Genomic DNA, 21,707 nt, shown 5'->3' on the forward strand with positions numbered 1-21,707 from the left:
CTGAAGTGTGAGGCTGAGTGAGAGAAGAAGAAGAAGAGCGGGATGAATAGGGGGGAGGAGATGTAGAGAAAACAGAGAGGGAGGGAGGGAGGAGGAGGAGGTGGAGAGCAGATTGTAATGGAGCTGTTGGCAAAGCTCCTGGTTGTTCATGGGTATTCATGTAGCTGGTGGCTTCAGTTAAATGGAGCGGACAGAGAGAGAGAGAGAGAGAGAGAGAGAGAGAGAGAGAGGGAGAGAGAGAGAGAGAGAGAGAGAGAGAGAGACAGAGAGAGAGAGACAGAGAGAGAGAGAGAGAGAGAGAGAGAGAGAGAGAGAGAGAGGGAGAGAGAGGGAGAGAGAGAGAGAGAGACAGAGAGAGAGAGAGAGAGAGAGAGAGAGAGAGGGAGAGAGAGAGAGAGAGAGAGAGAGAGAGAGAGAGAGAGAGAGAGAGAGAGAGAGAGAGAGACAGAGAGAGAGAGAGAGAGAGAGAGAGAGAGAGAGAGAGAGAGAGAGAGAGGGAGAGAGAGAGACAGAGAGAGAGAGAGAGAGAGAGAGAGAGAGAGACAGAGAGAGAGAGACAGAGAGAGAGAGAGAGAGAGAGAGAGAGAGAGAGAGAGAGAGAGAGAGAGAGAGAGAGAGAGAGAGAGAGAGAGAGAGAGAGAGAGAGAGAGAGAGAGAGAGAGAGAGAGAGAGAGGGAGAGAGACAGAGAGAGAGAGAGAAAGAAGTGGAGGAGGTGGCGAGTTTCAGCTGAACAAGAATTCTGCTTGTTTCCAACGAACACCACAAACTGGACAAAATAAAACATTAAATGGAACTGAAACCATGTTTTCAAATGTCAAAGAGTTTCCACATGCAACAGGTAAAAGTGTGTGTTCAAACAGAGTCGAGTTAAAGAGGAACAAAGAAACTCCAACAGCTCAACACTCAAAAACATCAGGTGTGGAAGGTTCCTCAGAGCAGAAGAGGAGTTCTGGGTCTGGATCAAACTGAACCTGGTTCTGTTCGTTTGCAGTGAAAACACTTTGTTGGATAGTTTGGACTTTTGGACCAATCACAGGAAGTAGAGACAGAATTAAACAATAGAACAAGAAACCGAGGAAGCAGCTTCTTCACCTCCGACGATAAAATGTTTGAACCATGAAGACGTTCATTTGGTGCATTTGAACTAGTTTGGAGTACTGTAGTACTGTGGTACTGTAGTACTGTGGAGTACTGTAGTACTGTTGAGGACTGTAGTACTGTTGAGGACTGTAGTACTGTTGAGGACTGTAGTACTGTGGAGTACTGTAGTACTGTGGAGTACTGCGCCTGAAGGTGCTGATGCTGCTAGTAAGACCATCATGATGTTACCATGGCAACCAAATGAAGCGCTTCATTTACTGTCTCCATTCAAACAGAAAGACTACCACCCCCCCACCTGACAACAGAATCAAAAACTTGGTTGGGGCCTGGAACAGAAGAGCGTGTCATATTGTACAGGTTGAAAGAATCCCTCTGTTGATGAAGCATCGTTAATTACAAACACGAGGTCGTTAGCTAGTTAGCACCAAGTTCAACAACACTGAGCGTCACCGTTTCAACAACCAGAAATAAAAGGTGGGAAAAGTCTAATGATCTGATCTAAAGACTGTTTGAGAGAAGAATGAGATTCAGCTTGTGGTTGTGGTGTCGCTGGTTAAAATCAAAGGTTAAAATGCATTTCTCTGAGTGTCCACACAACTATAGACACACAAACATGTGTGAGAGGGGGGGGAGTGGGGGAGAAAGACCGAGGGGGGGCAGAGAGAGAGAGTAGCTCAGACATGCAGGACAAGGGAGGAATGGTATCATCTGGAAACATGCCCAAGTGACTGGACACACACACACACACAGACACACACAGACACACACACAGACACACACACACACACACACACACAGACACACACACACACACACACAGACACACACAGCCCTCCTGGGTCTTGGAGCAGTAAAGCATCATGGGAAAGCTCTTGTCCAGCTGCTGCAGCCTCGAGGCTGCACATTAAATCAGCGACGGACGTCCAGTTATTTACTCAATGGAGCGTTTCTCCTCCTCCACTAAACTACAGGGACTCTCCGGGACACAGAGTAAGAAACAGCAGAGACAAACAGGAAGTCGTCCGACACCAGGACACGTTGTCCTTCACGTTGTCCATCTCTTCAACACTCTGGTTGAGACTGTCCATTGCTGCAGCTCCTCTTTCCAGCCTCGGTCTCAGACCCTTGGTTCAAGCTCCTGTCCCTTTAAGGTGACTGGAGGCTGAAGTACAGGTCATAAACTCCGCCTCCTCCAGGTTAGCAGATGGCACATGGACCAAACTAAAACAGGAGACAGTAAATACATGTTTGTCGAAGATGGTTTCCGTCATTTCAGGTCGTTCTTACCTCACTGATGTTTGTTCATATTTCTGATCAGTTTGGTTTTAATGAGTTATTTGATGATATAAAAACTGACTCATGATTGACAGCTGAGACTGACCACATGTAACCTTGGTACCGTGGCTCCCTCCCCCGATCACTACTGACTCCCCACAGACTGGCCCCAAGTGCATGGTGGCGTGTGCCAAACAATATAATTGAATTAACACCTCGATGACAGCGTCAACATAAACGCAACATTAGAGGAGTAATAAAAGTCCATTTTATGGCAGAACAGTTGCATCAGACTGCAGCAGACGGGATGTGACTTCCACACTGACCCAGATACAATAAAACCTTTTTGTTTTCTAAAAGAGAGAGCATCAATATAACATGGTTTTTACAGATAGTGAATTATGGGTCGATGTTGACTCTTCAAAGCAAGTGTATCGTGTTGTGGTTCCACAGAGGAAATGAAGTCATGACGTGTGAAAACGAGTTCAGAGGGTCTCTCAGCGTCTTCGCTGCAGAAAGGAACCAGAGAGAAAATCTGTCAAACTGCCAAGAATCACAGCTGATGTCTCAGGTTTCACTGGGACGAGAGAAACGGCTTCAGTGAAGAGAACTCACTTCTCCTGGAATGAAAGGATCTCAGGGAAACTTGACCAACAGCATGAACACAAAACAGTGTTTCCCATCAAAACATCTTTTTCTCTGACAGAGAATTTGGAAAATGAATGTTATGAATGTCCTCATGGAGTTATACAGCTTTGCCTTCACAAGATGCTAATGTCACTTGTGCTGCTGTTCTCGCAACAGTGTCTGTTGAGTCAGTGTCTTCAGGTATCACCATATTTATTCATGTTTGCATTGTGTCAAATTAGAGGTGCCTAATGTTAATGCAGCTCTGCCCCCTGGTGAAGACTTCTACTGAAAACTGCTGCTCCTGCAACACAAGGTGCTCATTGGGTGCATTCTCCAAAAGGTTCAACAGACGTCTCGACAGTTGTTTGTTGGCTCATAGAACATGGACCTTCGAGTCCAACACCATGGACCTTCGAGTCCAACACCATGGACCTTCGAGTCCAACACCATGGACCTTCGAGTCCAACACCATGGACCTTCGAGTCCAACACCATGGTCCTTCTACCAGCACTCTAATTACCGTATTTCACCAGAGCCACACACTTGGTACCAGCACCGTAATCCGTTCCCAACCCTGAATCTGGAGCTCCTGCTTTAGTTGCCAGGAGAAGATGAGTAACAAAATGTTTTACCTCAGAAATATTTACAGAAACATTCAGTATCAGACACATTCTTTTGTTGGTTGATGATCATGTTTTTTAAATATATAATATAAAATAACCTTATTTGCTGAGGCAGTGTGGGAAACAGGGTTGATGACATTTCCTCTCGTGCCACCATCAGATCAAACTGTCAAATTAGTGTTGATTGTTTAATGATCCTTCACCACAAACAGCCAGCAGACGTGTTCAGTGACAGAGGAACTCGTCCCTGTATTGATGTGAAGTTGTGCAGCTCATGTTTACCACAAACCACTGCTCAGCTCGTCCTGTTTGTTTCTGCTGATGGTTGAGAAACCAAACACTGATCGGTATCATCCTCACCCTGTTGACACCTGCCTGAAAAATGTGCCTCAGTTTGAACCACATCCGCCAAATCTACATTTCTTCATATCCTCCATTTGACGAGGTGTCTAATCCTGCTACTGCAAACACACACAAACAGAATGGAGACAACGTCTTGTGGTGGAATAATCCGAAGACTTTGTTGTGCTCTTAATGTGAATGTATTGATGTGTTGCTGTATAATTTGGTTCATGTTCTCCTGCAGTCATAGTAACCTTGGTGACTCTTTGACCTTTTTATCTAGCACCATTATTAGCATGCTAACGTGCTGATGTAGCACTTAGCTCAAAGCTACAGTGAGTACGCGTCAACCATCTTTATATGGAGTCGATGGTTTTTATCAATGTTGATGGTGATCTAGATGTTGTGATAATGTGCTGGTGATTAAATTACAGCTAAGAATTGGGCATGTTTAAAATAAACTGCTGCTGCATTACAAACCTGGACACAGGTTATATATATATATATATATATATATATATGCATCTAGTAGATGTGATTTTCATTTTTCAGAGGCTGAAACACAACAGTGACCATTCAGCAACTCTGTTTTCCTGCAGGACGGCACCAGAGGGATTATAGAGCCCAAGCTCCGTCGTCTGACTCGAACAAAATAAATCACAGAACAGGTCAGAATCCAATACCTTCAGCTTTTCAGTTTAGTTAGAAAACACAATTTGGACATAAATCCTGTTTACTGTGGAGTGTTGATTTTCTCTTTAGGCTCCCAGCAGAGCCCGGAGCTGTCAATACCATCGACAACGAGACAAATGGCCCTGCGCTCTGGCCCCTAACTGCACTGCAGAGTCTGTTAAAATCACTGCTGTCGGCTTCACAGCTCCTGGATCTGGTTCATCCAGCAGGTTCAGCACTTGCACTGCAGAGACGACCCATCAGGAGTAAGCACTGACGGCCTAATGGATCTGTAAAGAGTGCTCCGATTTTAATAATGAAAACATCCGGCTCATTTGCACCTTGTTCGATTCAGACTTTTCAATTTAGTCTGACTCATAATATCAGGTGTGAAAGGTTCCTACATAACATGGAGTGGAGCAGTGAGGAGGAGGTCTTGGTTCTCTTGGTTCTTGAAAAAAGGAAAAGAAAACGGAGGAGCTTCAGGAACAAGGAGAATTTCATCTTCTGAGCAAGAAGCTGCCAAATGATCCCGATCGCTTCCAGGTCGGTTTCAGGACGTCAGTGGTTCACTTTGATTCTCTACCAGCTCTGAGACCCAGTTCCTCCTGAAGAGCTCAAACAAACAGCTCTCTGGACTTTGAGCCAATCAAACCTGTTCTGAAAACCTAAATGACGGATGAAAGTCTGTGTGTAAATGTGTTTGATACAATGTGAGGTCAGATATATTTTCAAACCTTTGACAATACAAAAAAATACAGACTTTTACTTCGACCAGAAGAGGAGGTCTGAGTCTGGATCACACTGTGATGCTGCTAGTGATACCATCATGATGTTACCATGGTAACCAAATGAAGCGCTTCATTATCTTTCTCTATTCAAACAGAAAGACTACTACCCCCCCACCGACGACAGGCCCACGTTAGACACCGTCTTCAAACCAATCACAGTCAAGTACAGGTAGGCTCCGCCCACGTAGGTGATGATAACAGGACGTACGTATGTCAGACAAAGTTCTTTAGTCCCTAAATTACAATGTGAAAAAGCTGTTTTCTCGTCGTATTCAGATTATTGTTTTGATGGAGTTTATATCGGAAACTTGTGTCCATGTAAACGTGTCGTGTGACGTTAGAGGCCCTTTCATGACTGAACGTTATCTGAAGACACACAAGGAAGAGAAGTGATATTTAACTGGCTAAAGTAATACGAAGCCAAACACACACAGTTAATCTATAATATGAAGTAGGTACAAAGAATAGGTTTTTTTATGTGTAACCTGTAGATGTGGACCAGTGGCACGGAGGAGATTCACTCCCCCGTGTGTCACTGGTTCAGGGTCGACATGAGAAACAGGATTCATCCAGGATGAAGTGTTGGTAAGCTGCCGCCTCGCCGCAGAGCGGCTGCTGCTGCCGCAACACAATGACAGGAAAATACTGCGGATAGACATCTAAACACTGTGTGTGTGTGTGAGAGTGTGTGTGTGTGTGAGAGTGTGTGTGTGAGTGTGTGTGTGTGTGTGTGTGTGTGTGTGTGTGTGAGAGTGTGTGTGTGTGTGTGTGTGTGTGTGTGTGTGTGTGTGTGTGTGTGTGTGTGTGTGTGTGTGAGTGTGTGAGATGGTGATGAATGAGTGTGCTACCCGGCCTGCAGGGTAATTCATTTCTCAACCTGAACAACACTTACTGTCAGGCTGAACAGGATTAATGGAGGACACACACACACACACACACACACACACACACACACACACACACACACACACACACACACACACACACACACACACACAGGCGACTGCGACCACACCGTGTCATTTGGGAACCAAGATTCCAGTGTTTTTTTGCAGGAAATGATGTCATCAGGCGTCGAGCAGTAAGCCCTGGCAGCACGATGACATCGCCCCTGGAGGACCAATGAGATCACGAGTTGACCTCCGGCACTGACCGACCCTACGACGCTGAATAATGGAAATACAGTTCAACCAAATAATGACCGCTCTGTTACCTCTGATGTTAGCGTGAAGGTCAGAGTTCAATTGGTTTAATTAGATGACGTCTCCACTTCAGTGAAATCTGAGGAATCTAAAAATGACATTTTTTATTTTGTCATTTAAACGTTCACACAGTATCTCACTCTGCGTTTCTTGTGGACGTGTAGCGTTCGTTCCTGAGGAAGCAGGATCGAGTTCAGCACGAGCCACGATTATCTGTCCGAGCACAAGAGAAAATGAACAGAGCTCTTTGTGTAACTCCTGATTCCCAGCGTGGCCAGGCAGAGTATCCACACCGTGTGTGTGTGTGTGTGTGTGTGTGTGTGTGTGTGTGTGTGTGTGTGTGTGTGTGTGTGTGTGTGTGTGTGTGTGTTTACTTATAAAATTCCAACTTTTTTCTCAAAATCTCAGAATTGTTTTTCTCCAACACATCTGAACTGCTTCTCTTAGAAACACAGAGAAAAGTTGTTTCAGTGAAGAGTCACATTCTGAAGAGAGACATTCTTTAGTGTGTAGAGGTACACACACACACACACACACACACACACACACACACACACACACACACACACACACACAGTGCAACAGAGCCTCTCTCTCTCCCACAGACACCAACACACTTGCCGACCCCCAACCCCGTCCGTCAGAGAAAGCTTGTTTCAATTCAATGAGCTGCAAATTAGACTGACCCTTTCCTAGACCCCCAACACACATACACACACACACACACACACACACACAAACACACACACACACACACACACACACACACACACACACACACACACACACACACACACACACACACACACAATCCTAGCATGCTCTGTGCCCTCTCTCTCTATCCATCTTGGCACTGCTTTGCTCTTTCTTTTCACTTTGCCTCCTCTCTTTAGAGGCGCTGTCATGCCCTCACACACAGAATGACCATCAGTCAGACCACACACACACACACACACACACACACACACACACACACATACACAGACACACACACTCACAGACACACACACATGGGAAATGAGGGGGAGAGGGTCATTAACTCTACAAAAGAGGCAAAAAGGCGTCAGAACGGTTAAACTAGCAGCTGATGGATGGAGGGACGGACAGATGGGTGAGGACGGAGGGTGTGAAGAGACGGAGGGACGGACAGAAGATTCGCTGACTCGATCGATGGAAGTCACAACTGTTGAGTGTGAAACGACGGATGATTCTCACGCTCAACAGTCGCCATCTTGGATTCCTGGTGAGAAGACAAGGGACCAACAACGCGTGTTCAGATCTGCAGCTGAAGGACACGAGAACATATTCAGCTGAAGTGAGAAAAGCGGCCAGTAGAGGTCACACACAAAGTATCAGATTTGCGAAGATGACGATCAAAAAGTCGAGTGACGGAAACGACGCAGAAGAAATCGAGTTTGCAGAATCATCAGTTTGTTTTCATCACGGCTGATGTTTGCGTGACCTGCATGCTAACGGAGCTGAGCGCTGACGCCTGACATCATCACATCCAGACTGATTACGGGTTTCCGAACATCGCCAACATCAGCTCCAAGTCAGCTGTTACCAAGCAACAGCCAACAGGCTCTGGACTGTACAGCTACTGTAGCTATAACAGGAAACCACGTGTGTGTGGGTATGTGGTCAGAGGTGTCCGTCCTCCGAGGGCCGACAGCTGGTAACCATGGCAACAGAGGGGTCCAATGTGTGTTTTAAGTAAATTCCTGGTGAGAGGTTAATTAGCTCATCAGCAGGCTCCTCACAGCAGGAGCGTCTGCTCTCACACTGTTAAACACTGATACACACAGATTCGTAAAGTAGGGACAGATGAGACGTTCACAGTTTATCAACAGCTCTGAGGTCTCGTCCCCACCAGAGGGACGGAGACGTTCTGCAGAACCCTGGACGACGTTTAGACGCAACACGACGGAGCATTCAACATCCTTAATGTCTGCAGACTCACATGGCAGCCATGACACCGTCAGAGGGAAACCAGACGAGATAACACTCATTACTGATCAGAAGTCAGCAGCAGGTTAGCTTAGCTTAGCACGACGGCTAGATGAAGCTAAGAGACGGGTGTCGAGGAACCACTGCCTCTTTTAAAGAAGTCATGAATCACTGTAACTGTGCAGTGACAGAAGCGACAGAGCAGAGTGGATTCAGGACAAAGATTTACTTTAACCACGTGTTCATGTTGACAACCACCTGCAGGGGAATCTAATCGGGCACGTACTTGCTTGTGATGCTGGAAGATTCCTCTAGAGGGCACCAAAGAGCTCAGGTCATAGAACTACCTGGTTTGTGTCACGTAAACAAACACTGGACTGACAAAGTTACGTAAAAAGCTCGTTAGCTCGCCAGCAGCTAACGTTAGCAGCTCGCCAGTAGCCTGCACAGAAGAAGCTGACCATGTACGAAATAGACACAGGATACGTAAAACAGCCGTCATACAAATGCAGAGTTAAGATAAATGTATCTGCAGCCTTGGAAAAACGTGAGCTAACGCTACGTTCACGTCCTGTGTGAGCGAAGGTCGTGACGAGGAAAGAATCCCACATCCAGGATTAACGAGTTCACAACCAGCTAAACGGTTTTCTGTCTCAGCTTCCATGCTCCAGTTGCATGGTGGGTAATGTAGGCACCAGATTTCGACATGAACGATGAATGTGTGAAGTAAAAACGACAACATCTCTGATTTACTCTTTTCTCCTCCTCCTTCCTTTCCTGTCCCCCCATCTTTTCTTTTTTTAACCACCCATCCATTTCTTCTCCTCTGATCTCTCCACCTTTTTACATATTCTCGTCCATCCTCTCCTTCTTTCTCGTCTCCTGCTCAATTCTCCTCCTCTCCTCCTCTCCTCCTCGCCAGAAGGTCACGGGGGTTGACAGGAAGCATCCATCATCCTGCGCCCGTATTCGGTCGTCTATTCTAAAGGCAGGGTGTGTTGTCACGGCGACATTGTTGAGTGACAGGTTGTATCTGACGCTGATGGACATGCCAACGGCTATCACACACACACACACACACACACACACACACACACACACACACACACACACACACACACACACACACACACACACACACACACACACACACACACACACACACACACACAGCAGATAAGAGTGACAGGAGATAAAACTTGCTGCTGTCCTGTCAACACTTACTTAATTTGTCGCGGCAGTTACAACAGATTCAGACGCGACAACACACGACAACACAAACAGACAAACTTAATGTGCAACACAAACATTTACATTTTGTTGCTGAATATATTGAGCTTATATACAGTTACTGATCATCTTTATATACAGTCACTCGTCTCCATCTCTTCAGCTAATTCTCTCCTTCACCTTCCTCTATCTGCTCAGTCTGGAATTTGATCATTTCATCCTCCAGTCATGTGCCTTTTATTCATCGGAATTCCTATACGCACGCACGTACATACGTGCACGCACGCACACACGCACACGCACACACAGTATCAGACAGTACTTCAGTGTTTAAACAGATTCCAGTCTGAGACAATAAAACTCCTCTCTCCCTCGTTCCTTCTTTTCATCTCAACTCTTCTGAGTCTCGCGTCGGCCTCATCACCAAAAGCTCTGGAACCTCCTCGTGTTTCCAAGTGGACGTCTTCGTCTTCTACGTGTACGGCTCCTCTTCTTCATCCTGAGATGTTTGTGTTCTTCCAGTTTCACGTCCGTCACGTGTTAGAAACCTCATCAACACGTCCACTCGCTCACTGGGAAGCTTCCACACATTGTCCTGCTGTTTCCTCACATGGACTCACTCTGACATGTTACACACATTTTACCAGGAGGCTGCAGGAGAAGATCCAGAACATGTCCAGAGACACTGACTCTGACATTATTTCTCACATACAGAACACGTCAGGAACACGTCAGGAACATGTCGGACTTCAGTTCAGGTCCGACAGCAGCTTTGTAAATCTGTTCAGTAGGTGAACACCTCTTTGATGGAGGTAACAAGCTGCAGGTCAATGAAGACGTGTGATATAACATCAGTTTCCCCTGAAGCTTAAATGTCATAAAGATGAAATCACTTTGTCAGATGGCAGCTTCTTCTTTCCTGATATAAAATGCTGATGTGAGTCAGAGGAAATGAGCCAAATCACATAAAAAAAAAAGAAACACCAGCTCCTTTCAGAGTCTTTCTTTATGATGAGGGAGAGCAGACCTCCTCCTCCTCCTCCTCCTCCTCTGCTCTTCCTCTCTGACACACAATTGAATCCTTCACACATCCTCCTCCTTCTCCTCTTTTCCACTCTTTTGTTGCTCTGATAGAAAAAGGGTCACTGTCTCAGTGTCTCTCTCTCATGACAGAAACCAGACAGTCTTGCTCTCTCACACTCACACACACACACACACACACACACACACACACACACACACACACACACACACACACACACACACACACAGTCTCGTGGACCGAGTGTCCGCAGTGAACTCTGGATTAACCTTCATCTGGTTTGTGTTATAAATAGAATCGGATGTTCCCGACCTAATCGGACTGTTTTTAATCCCACGTCGTTCTTTTACCAACAGAAAGTATGAAACATCTGGAGTGAACACATCTATGTTTTACTGCTCATCAGAGCAGGTGCTGTGGATCCTTCCTCCTGTTCACCCATCTGGAGGGGGGGGGGCTCAGGGTCTAATTATCAGCATGTTTCAGAGGCTCTTACAAAGTGGTACAATGATGTAAATCCAGCCTGCAGCAAAGAAAAAACATGAACTCCACAGATGATTTCACATGAAAGATCGGTCCCACGATCAGCAAAGCACAGGATCTGACTGCAAATCACGACTTCGGCACGAAATAGCAACGTTCATATCCGAGATATTGTAGCTTCACTTTCAGATAGCAGAAGGAAGTGAAGACCATCTTTATGTAAAGTCCGTGGGTTGTTCCTAATAAACCATCTGACAGTGCTGATGATATTGTCCTGCTGGTGATCAGCCTCTAGGAATGATCACGACAGATCAATATTCAGCCGCTCACTGTCTGGATGTTGTTTGCTTCACGAAGCTGGAAATGTAACTAAATGTGTGAGTTTGAGTTCTGTGTTTCATAAGAGCTCAGAGGACGAGAGGAGGCGTTAAAGAGATGAGTGTAATGTGGGTGGCTGATGGTGCCGTGGGGGGGGGCTGTTATACAGAGGCGATAACACCACCTGTCAGTTATAAGCGTTGTTGTTTTTAGTGTATTCACAGTTTCATGACAGAGATGCGGCCCGTTGACCCCTGACCCTGGAGTCAGGGCTCCCAGCAGCAGGATTTAAACCCAACACCAGCTCCATACATTCAGGATTATTCTGGATTATCCGTCTGTCAGAGACGACGCAGGGATGTTCATTAACAACAAGGTTCCGTCAGTGGCCTCAAAGAGTCGATGGAGAAAAGGTTAATCACCAAGTGGAACAATTCATCAGCAACGAGAAAAAGCTGCTTTCAGACCTGCACTGAATTCTGGGTAATCTCCTGAAATGTGTGTGTGAGAACGCAAAATGTCCGAGTCAGTTGTGCAGACAATTTGAGTCCGATGCCAATAAAATCCAGTTTCACAGACATATCAGTATAAACAGGTATTTATAATAAAGTTCATAATAAAGTTTTACATTTCTTTGTCATAAGGGTTTGATCTGAACATCTGAGGAACCATTGATATTGTATCAGAACATGTTTACTCCCTGATATCGGTATTTGTTCCTTTCTTTATTCTGAAAACAGATGTGAACAGAGGAATCCGTACAGACTCACACTAATGTGATTAATAATAAATTACAAAATGAATCAAGCGGTAAACGTACGTACGGAGACATCGGCCCACGTGCAACAAGGGGAGTGAAGTTAGTTTCTGAAACGATGAGTCACTGTGATCACGACCTGCTTCTTCAGTATCGTACACAGAGTTAACGAGACGCCGTCAGACGAGAGGAAGGAGGGAGTCGACATCTGGGGGGGTGTGATCCGCTATAAGACCTGATACAACCTGTGTGTGTGTGTGTGTGTGTGTGTGTGTGTGTGTGTCATCAGTAGATCAGTGGTTCGATCTTGTTCAGATGTTGAGTCTGAACATAATAACGCTCCATCAAACTGACCTATCTGACCTTTTTATCAGAGCATCAGAGCATCAGTGCCAGTGTGTGTGTGTGTGTGTGTGTGTGTGTGTGTGTGTGTGTGTGTGTGTGTGTGTGTGTGTGTGTGTAATGAGGGAAACTGTTGACTGTGACTCAGCCTGAACATTAGACTGGTGCTAATGGGCCAGTTTGGACACGCATGAAGGACTAGCTTCCCTCTGTCTGACTCTCCTTCCCCCGACTCTTCTCACTGCTGCACTTCATAAAAAGCTCATTTGTGTTCCAGCTGCAGAACATCAGGCTCCAGCAGGTTCATCGTGGCAGCGGAGCACATGAACAGACTCAGAATTCATGAGCTATCGACTGTGAGAATGAAAACTAATGTTTCAGTGGAGCTCGACCTTCAGTCACTTAAATACGATCAAGCTGCAGCAGATCACAGACGCTCACAGACATCAGTCCTCCACTTGTGTTATTTCACCTGGAATTATTCTCTGAATGTTAAGTTTGGAAACACTTTCATCATATTGTGGAATTAACTTTAGTTTTTATCTCTATGGAGCTGGATGCGAATCGACCCACTGAATAAACCACCCAGTTGTTTATTGTTGTCTAATGGCACAAGCTTCATAAGCAGGAAGACCTTAAAGCAACACTATGTAGTTTTTATATCGTAAAATAACAGCTTTAAATTCATTGTGATGCTTCACAAACGTATGTGTGTCGTGGCCCCAGCGCCCCCTGGAGGCCTGCTCTATGTTACTCTGGTGAACCACACTGGAACATTACAACCGGCTTCACGACCAACACACCAACAACCAAAGAAGAGGAAGAGAGGAAGTAAGCGAGGAAGAAACCGAACCAGAGTGAAAATCTGAGCATATTTCACTCCAGAGCTAAAAGAGGCCGAAGGATTCACGACTGGTCAACAAATGCACGTGTGTACAGCTGTGTGCACGACTCGTATGTACACATCCCACCTGTAGGGGGAGCCGAGAGCTAATCTCTCAACTGTCGCTTTAAAATATAAAAACTGTCCGACGTGTGATTTGCATTGTCTTCGGGAATATAACTCGTGATAAACAGTCCTCAGACGTGAATGAGGACTTTCTCCATGTGTGGCGTTAAAAAAACAAAAACTGCAGTAAATCTTTATAGTGAATTACGATACATATTGTATCAGCAGTATTATGTTAGTTCTAAATCGTGAGTTAACCATAAAACCTTGAGTAAAAAGCAAGAATTTCTTCGGTCGACAACAACTCAACAGTTTCTCTGTTCACTGTTAATAACTCGATATTAAACGTTTGGTATTTTAGGTCCCGAGCACAGAAAACACTCCTGTTACTGAGCAGTTTTAATTCTTGTGGAAACTTCAAACATGGTTCTTCTCATTAGTTTAACTTAATTCGTGTTCAAGGCATAGCCATAGCAACTGTACTAATAACCATGGCAACAGTGCTAATAACCATGGCAACAGTGCTAATAACCATAGCAACAGCAGTGATGCCTATAGGGCTGTTGTGTGGTGAAACTTATTTAACATCGAGTTAAACTAACTACTAACTCTCAAACTTCTTCACTGAACGTCCACGTCCACACATCTTTCTGAAGTGATGGTGTTCTATCACTTTTCTAATCATCAAACATTTTTTTGAAATGACAGATTTGATTTAAACTGTTAAAATAAAGACATTTGAGTTAATTCATGGGAAATAAACGGATATCATCAGTTTCTGTTGAGATCAGTGTTTCAGTATCTGGATCGACAACAGGTCTCCACAGGAAACAGGGTGTGTGTGTGTGTGTGTGTGTGTGTGTGTGTGTGTGTGTGTGTGTGTGTGTGTGTGTGTGTGTGTGTGTGTGTGTGTGTGTGTGTGTGTGACACTCCCTGCAACACAAATTGGTGTGTGATGACTCACCTGAAGCCCACACACACCCTGCCCAGCTACACTGTGGGTTTGTATTGTGTATAAATAAAGTCCGATTCTACAGAAGCCTATGAGGAAGTGACTCCACTTCTCCATCGCGGGGATCCCCGGCTGTGGTCTCACATCGGCTTCTCCGGGGGTTTCTGGAGACTTGGTACGAGGAGGCCAGGCGGAGGAATCCCATAGAAACTCACTCGGACACATTCACCTCCTCCAGAGGCCCTGCAGAGCATGTCCCAGAGTTTTAGAGTCAAACAGGCCACAAAGCTGCATATGCATTGGGGCTTGGGTACCACAGTGTGATTGACAGCTAGTATCGTCCAATGGGAGCAGGTGTAGGTGGTCCTGCAGTGTCCTCCAGCAGTCAGCCAGGCTCCACCCCCCGCTCCTCCAAATATGGTTACTTCAAAAAACCCAAATGGTTCTGCATGGACAAAATGCCAAACTGGAGGCTTCACAATGGCAGCTCATCTGTCCCTCCACCTAATTTTCCACCTGTCAGTCCACCTGTCTTTCTACCTGTCCGTCCACCTGTCTGTCAATCTGTCTTTCTACCTGTCCGTCCACCTGTCTGTCAATCTGTCTTTTTACCTGTCCGTCCACCTGTCTTTCTACCTGTGCGTCCACCTGTCAGTCCACCTGTCTTTCTACCTGTCCGTCCACCTGTCTGTCAATCTGTCTTTCTACCTGTCCGTCCACCTGTCTGTCAATCTGTCTTTTTACCTGTCCGTCCACCTGTCTTTCTACCTGTCCATCCACCTGTCTGTCTCTTGCATTGAGGCGGTTTGTACCAGTCACTCAATAATAGATTAAGGTCTTTTCTTCTAAAGCCTGAACCTGCGGCAGCTGCTGGACACACACACACACACACACACACACACACACACACACACACACACACACACACACACACACACACACACACACACACACACACACACACACACACACACACCTCAGTCAGCAGTAATGGCTCCCGCTGGGAACGGCCTTATCAATATCCCAGTGGATGGAGGAAGAGGAAGAGAATCAAAGGTCAAACAATTAAAGTTCTGGACTCAGGCAGAGACACTGAGAATGATGTCACCCTCTCCACGTTCTACAGAGAACTGACTGTTCTCATCACACTGATGAATGTTCAAACGTTCATGTCTCTGATACATTTGGTTTTAAGTAGTTATCTGAAATGAAAAGGGGCTGAGAAGTGATTCATGCACCTTTTGATACATTTGTCTGATTCTAGTTGTGTTGGACAGACGCTGGAACTCAGACGTCTGACGGCCTCTGCAGGTTTGCTTTGGATTAGATGTTTAGATGTTTAATGTTGGGAGCTGCCATCCTGTCCGTGGCGTTGAAGAGAGAGACTGAGAGTCTGCAGCCTCATGAGGAGAATCTCTAATATCTGTTCCTCCCATTTGGTAAAATGATATCGCTGAAATACTTTTTTTGTACTTGGTGGAAAATGGTGGAGTGCTCTCTGTGGGTTGGGTTGGGGGGGGGGGGGGGGGGGGGGATGAGTTCCCCGACCAGGAGGAGATTGAGAACTCACTGTCGGGACCATATGTCCCATCAGGCCTGGGAAGACTAAGTGGAAGACAATGGATGGACAGACGCATGTCCATGTGAACGTTAGACCAAGAATCTTCTCTGTCGACAGATACATGTTGTAATAAACTCATATTCAATTATTTTAATAATTTACTGCAGAAATGAATCTCTAATCAGAAATCTGTGCAGAAGATTTTCCTTCACCAGACGTCGGGATTGACAGCTGAGACTGACTCGTGATTGGTCGAGACTGTGCATCAGTGGGACCTTCATACTGCTGCTCCGCCTCCAAAAGACGAGTCGTCACATGAGAAAGACAAACTCCAGAAAATGCTGGACCCAATTTTCTGAACATTTTTCAGTTTATTTCAAATCTCTGCAGCCGCAATGTTTTCAGGTGAGAAAACAGTCGTATTTTATTTCTTATGAAAACTTCATGTAACTTCTTCTTCCTTTTTATTTATTCACCACTCAGATTCACTTTTACTGGAACATTTTTGTGTTTTTCAGTGTTTTCTGGTCCTGACTGAGCTTTAACTACGTGTCAGAGCACTTCAAACCGTTCAGCTTCAAACGCCGCCATGAGAAGTCAGCTTCAAATATTAATAACTGCAGCCAGCCGCCACGCTCTTTAATCAATATCTCTGGCTCACATACAGTACACACACACACACACACACACACACACACACACACACACACACACAACATACCAACAACAGCCACACTGTCTCGTACCAACACGCCTACACACACACACACACACACACACACACACACACACACACACACACACACACACACACACACACACACTGCAAACATCAACACAAACATCTCAAACTGGCTCTGAATCAGCATTTTTGATGCTAATTATCTGCATGGGGAGAAAATGTGAACACACACTTTCTCTCCATCTCCTGATTGAATCTGTCCTCGGGGAACAAACTGCCTGTAGCTGTTCCCTGGACGTGATACAGGAAGTTCATGACTCAGCGTTTGTTAGTCTCACAGTTTTCTCTTTAAGACTTCGACCATGTTGGAATTTAAAGACCAGTGAAGTTTTTAACCAGCTTCTGAATTAACAAGTGAAACTAACACGATGTAACTTTGCTGAGCAACAGCGCCCTCTGCAGCATCACATGCTCATTAACTCTGTTGGGCTCCGGGTCTGAGCGATGAATCGGTTTGTGTGATTGGTCCAAAAGTCGGAACAATCCCACAAAGTGTTTTCACTGCAAACCAACAGAACCAGGTTCAGTTTGATCCAGATCCAGACCTGCTCTTCTGGTCCGAGGAACCTTTCACACCTGCTGTTCAGGTTCAGACTGAACAGCAGGTGTGAAAGTGCCGAGGTTCTGACAGCAGCTGATAACTGATGTGAACCAACAGTCTCAGAATAAACAGCAGCAGTCCACGATTGGTCTGTTTCATTTGTGTGGAAACCAAAGACTCCAGCTCTGCTGCACATGAGGAGAACGACAGGAACAGCATGACTCACCCTGGGATGAAATGCAGTCAAGGACTGTGGGTAATTTCCATCCTGAGGACAGAGTCTCTGCCTGAGTCAGGCCTCTCAGTCGCAGAGACATTGGACGTCGTGGGGGGGGGGCGTGTGCGGGGGAGCAGAGGGGCAGTGTTTTTCATGAATGTTAATGGGTCTTAAATTCTGCCTCCCTCAGCCGAGCAGCGGTGGCTCTGCAGCGAGCGGCTCTGTGGGCGTCATCACGTTCAGGTTGTCTGATCACAAGCAGAGAGCAGCTGCTTCAGAATGAGGATCCAGAACCTCAGCTCAGCTCAGAGCAAAGTGTCATCTGGGTTCCAAACACAACTTTTCACTTCCACATTTACAAGATGTGACCCTTCTGCTGCACATTATTTTGAAGGAGACATATTCTGTTCATCTTCACATTGATCATTTTAATTAGTGTTATGACTGTGAAATGTTTTCATGCTCCACTGTTCAGAAAACATCACGTTCCTCAGACTGTCCACTGCTGCAGCTCCTCTTCTCAGCCCCTGTCTCAAACAGGGCTGAGACAGTATCTGCATTAATAAAATACTGCGGTCATGTCAGTGACATCACAGGGACACGATGTGTTCTCAAGCAGCAGTAACATGTGATCACATGATGATGATCACATGTGATCACATGATGATGATCACATGTGATCACATGATGATGATCACATGATGATGATCATCACCTTTAAAGCTCCAAATAAAATGATCTGTGATAAACAGGTTTATCATAATATCACTGTTCATCTGTACATTAGATCTGAATACAAATACCTGAGTGCGTCTCACAGACTATTTCACTCTGCAGCACCTGTGTCTGACCAACATGGAGGGAACCGAACAACCCGGGTGCAAGCTCAGCAAAATGCTGCAGGACTGGAGGGAAACCAAGGAGCTGGCTGAGGGAGCAGCTCTCCAGAAGAGCATGAGCAGGGAGAAGGAGAGAGAGGACACCTCCGCCCCGAGTCTCCTGACATGAAGAACCACAGGTAGGAGGAGAGAGTCAAAGAGAAGAAGGAGAAACTGGAGCGAGAGAAGAGGGAGCAGAAGGAAAAGCAGGAGAGAGGAGGGTCGTTCCTCAGTTTTCTCTTGAGACGCTGCAGATCTCCTCCCCCATCCTTCCTCTGCCTCACCCCCGTTCACCTTCCCCTCACCCCCACTCCCTCACACCTCACCCCCCCTCCCTCCCCCTCCTCCACCCCAGACCTGTATTTCTTGTAAATATATATTTTAGTTTTGTATACCAACCATCATCTGAAAAAAAATTGCAAACTTGGAATAAGAGTCAATGTTATTTATACATATATTATTTGACTGTACCATCTTCAGGCTGTATTCTATCAATTGAAGAGGATCTGACAGATCATATATTGACTTAGAGGTAACGGCTAAATTAGATTCATTCAATACACTTTTTGTGAAATGAAGCTAATGTCTCCTCACAAACTGTCGGTTCAAAATCTTTAAAACAGAAAGGATCTCTGGAGTTCAGTGCAGGTCTGAACGCAGCTCGAGACTCAACTGGTGTTAAACACAGACTGTGGACACCAGGCTGTTTTTTTACATGTGGAATTTAAGCTAAATTTAAAGAAAGAAAAATCTAAAGTGTACAAGAATCTATAAAAATCTCTCAACAGCAAAAAGCTGCTGATGAACCAAAACCTGGTCTCCTCCATTTATCTGTTTGCTCCGTTTAGATCCAAACAGTCGTCCCCTGTTCACGGTCAAATAAGTTAATCCTTGAATCTCGACTCAGGTTAATGTGAAATAAATAAATGCGAGTTCAGTTTCTGCCTTGACTCACTGTGACAGTTGTTTAGTTTTGTACGTTTCTCCACGGCTCGTCTCCAAATCCCCAAAATACAGTTCTGCTGCCTCACAAATGTTTCTGTTGAACCATCAGCTCGTCTTCCACCAAGATTAATACACAGGAAACAATCAGCTGGTAACAACTTAACCTACTGTAAACATGCACGTGCACACACACACACACACACACACACACACACACACACACACACACACACACACACACACACACACACACACACACACACACACACACACACACACTATCACAAATCACCAATTATGTCCCTATTGAACAGAGACCAGGAGGTTTTTTACACACGAGTGGCTCCGAGGAAAAAGATCAATATTTATCCAAATCCATCTGTTGTGTTTTGTAGTGGACGACATCAGGTCGCCGCTTTGACCCTGAACGCATCACACTGTTGACACGCAGCTCTGCAGACGGAAAAAATCAATGTGGATAATATGACAGGTGGCGAGGAACAGACGTGAACACTGGAGCTAAAACCGCCTCAGTTCACAAGAAGGTTATTCTGTTTTTTATTCAAGTCCTTCAACGACTGGAATCAGTTCTAATCAATAAGAAGATGATAAACGGCTTCTTCTGGAAAATGAAATACAAACATGATCCATTTCACTTATGTGAGCGGACTTTAAACTGGATAGAAAGTCACTTTTATGAATTGAAATTATTAATTCGTAATATAAAAATATAAAACAACAGTTTTTAATGTTGTCTGACCGGAAGTTGGTAATTGGTTGATTGAGAACCATGAGAACTTGTTGAACGTGTGTAAACTGCTGAGAACAGATTAACACTTTTCTTGTCGCGGTCACAAGTCAAAAGGTTCGAGAACAAATCACTTTATGTTAATTAAAAAAACAACAACACACACCTCCTCCAAATATACATCGTCCCCCTGCTCTGACAACCTGTTGCCACGGGTTACCATCACACCCCATCAATCACTGTGGGGGAAACAATGCCGTGATTGGTGCGCTGACAGATGGGGTCACCATGACAACACAAAGACCCGCTGATGACTCAATGGAGAGTGAGACGGAGCGAGGTTCAGTCTCCTGCCACCGAGCCCCTCGCTGCCTTTATGTGCTGAAGTTTGGTTTTAAGAGGATTATCAGCTCCGTTCAACAGCTGCTAATAAGACTAATTAGGCCAAATGGGAAAGGGGGGGGGGGGGGGGGGGATGGGGGGGAAACAGGAAGATATTTTTTACCAAATTTGAGTTATTTATGAGGTGTGCATGATTTTCTCAGACTGGGAAGTGAACTGAACCACGGAGACATGACGGATTTACCTCAACTCGAGAAAAATGATAGAGGAGGGAGAGGAGGAAGAGGAGGGAGAGGAGGGAGAGGAGAGAGGGGAGGGAGAGGAGGGAGAGGAGGAAGAGGAGGGAGAGGAGGAAGAGGAGGGAGAGGAGGAAGAGGAGGGAGAGGAGGAAGAGGAGGGAGAGGAGGGAGAGGAGGAAGAGCAGGGAGAGGAGGGAGAGCAGGGAGAGGAGGGAGAGGAGGGAGAGCAGGGAGAGGAGGGAGAGCAGGGAGAGGAGGAAGAGGAGGGAGAGGAGGAAGAGGAGGGAGAGGAGGGAGAGGAGGGAGAGGAGGAAGAGCAGGGAGAGGAGGGAGAGGAGGGAGAGCAGGGAGAGGAGGGAGAGCAGGGAGAGGAGGAAGAGGAGGGAGAGGAGGGAGAGGAGGAAGAGGAGGGAGAGGAGGAAGAGGAGGGAGAGGAGGAAGAGGAGGGAGAGGAGGGAGAGGAGGGAGAGGAGGAAGAGGAGGGAGAGGAGGGAGAGGAGGAAGAGCAGGGAGAGGAGGGAGAGCAGGGAGAGGAGGGAGAGGAGGGAGAGGAGGGAGAGGAGAGAGGGGAGGGAGAGGAGGGAGAGGAGGAAGAGGAGGGAGAGGAGGAAGAGGAGGGAGAGGAGGAAGAGGAGGGAGAGGAGGAAGAGGAGGGAGAGGAGGGAGAGGAGGAAGAGCAGGGAGAGGAGGGAGAGGAGGGAGAGCAGGGAGAGGAGGAAGAGGAGGGAGAGGAGGAAGAGGAGGGAGAGGAGGGAGAGGAGGGAGAGGAGGGAGAGCAGGGAGAGGAGGGAGAGCAGGGAGAGGAGGGAGAGGAGGAAGAGGAGGGAGAGGAGGGAG

This window comes from Hippoglossus hippoglossus, chromosome 7, assembly GCF_009819705.1.
Source record: "Hippoglossus hippoglossus isolate fHipHip1 chromosome 7, fHipHip1.pri, whole genome shotgun sequence".
Classification (NCBI taxonomy): Eukaryota; Metazoa; Chordata; class Actinopteri; order Pleuronectiformes; family Pleuronectidae; genus Hippoglossus; species Hippoglossus hippoglossus.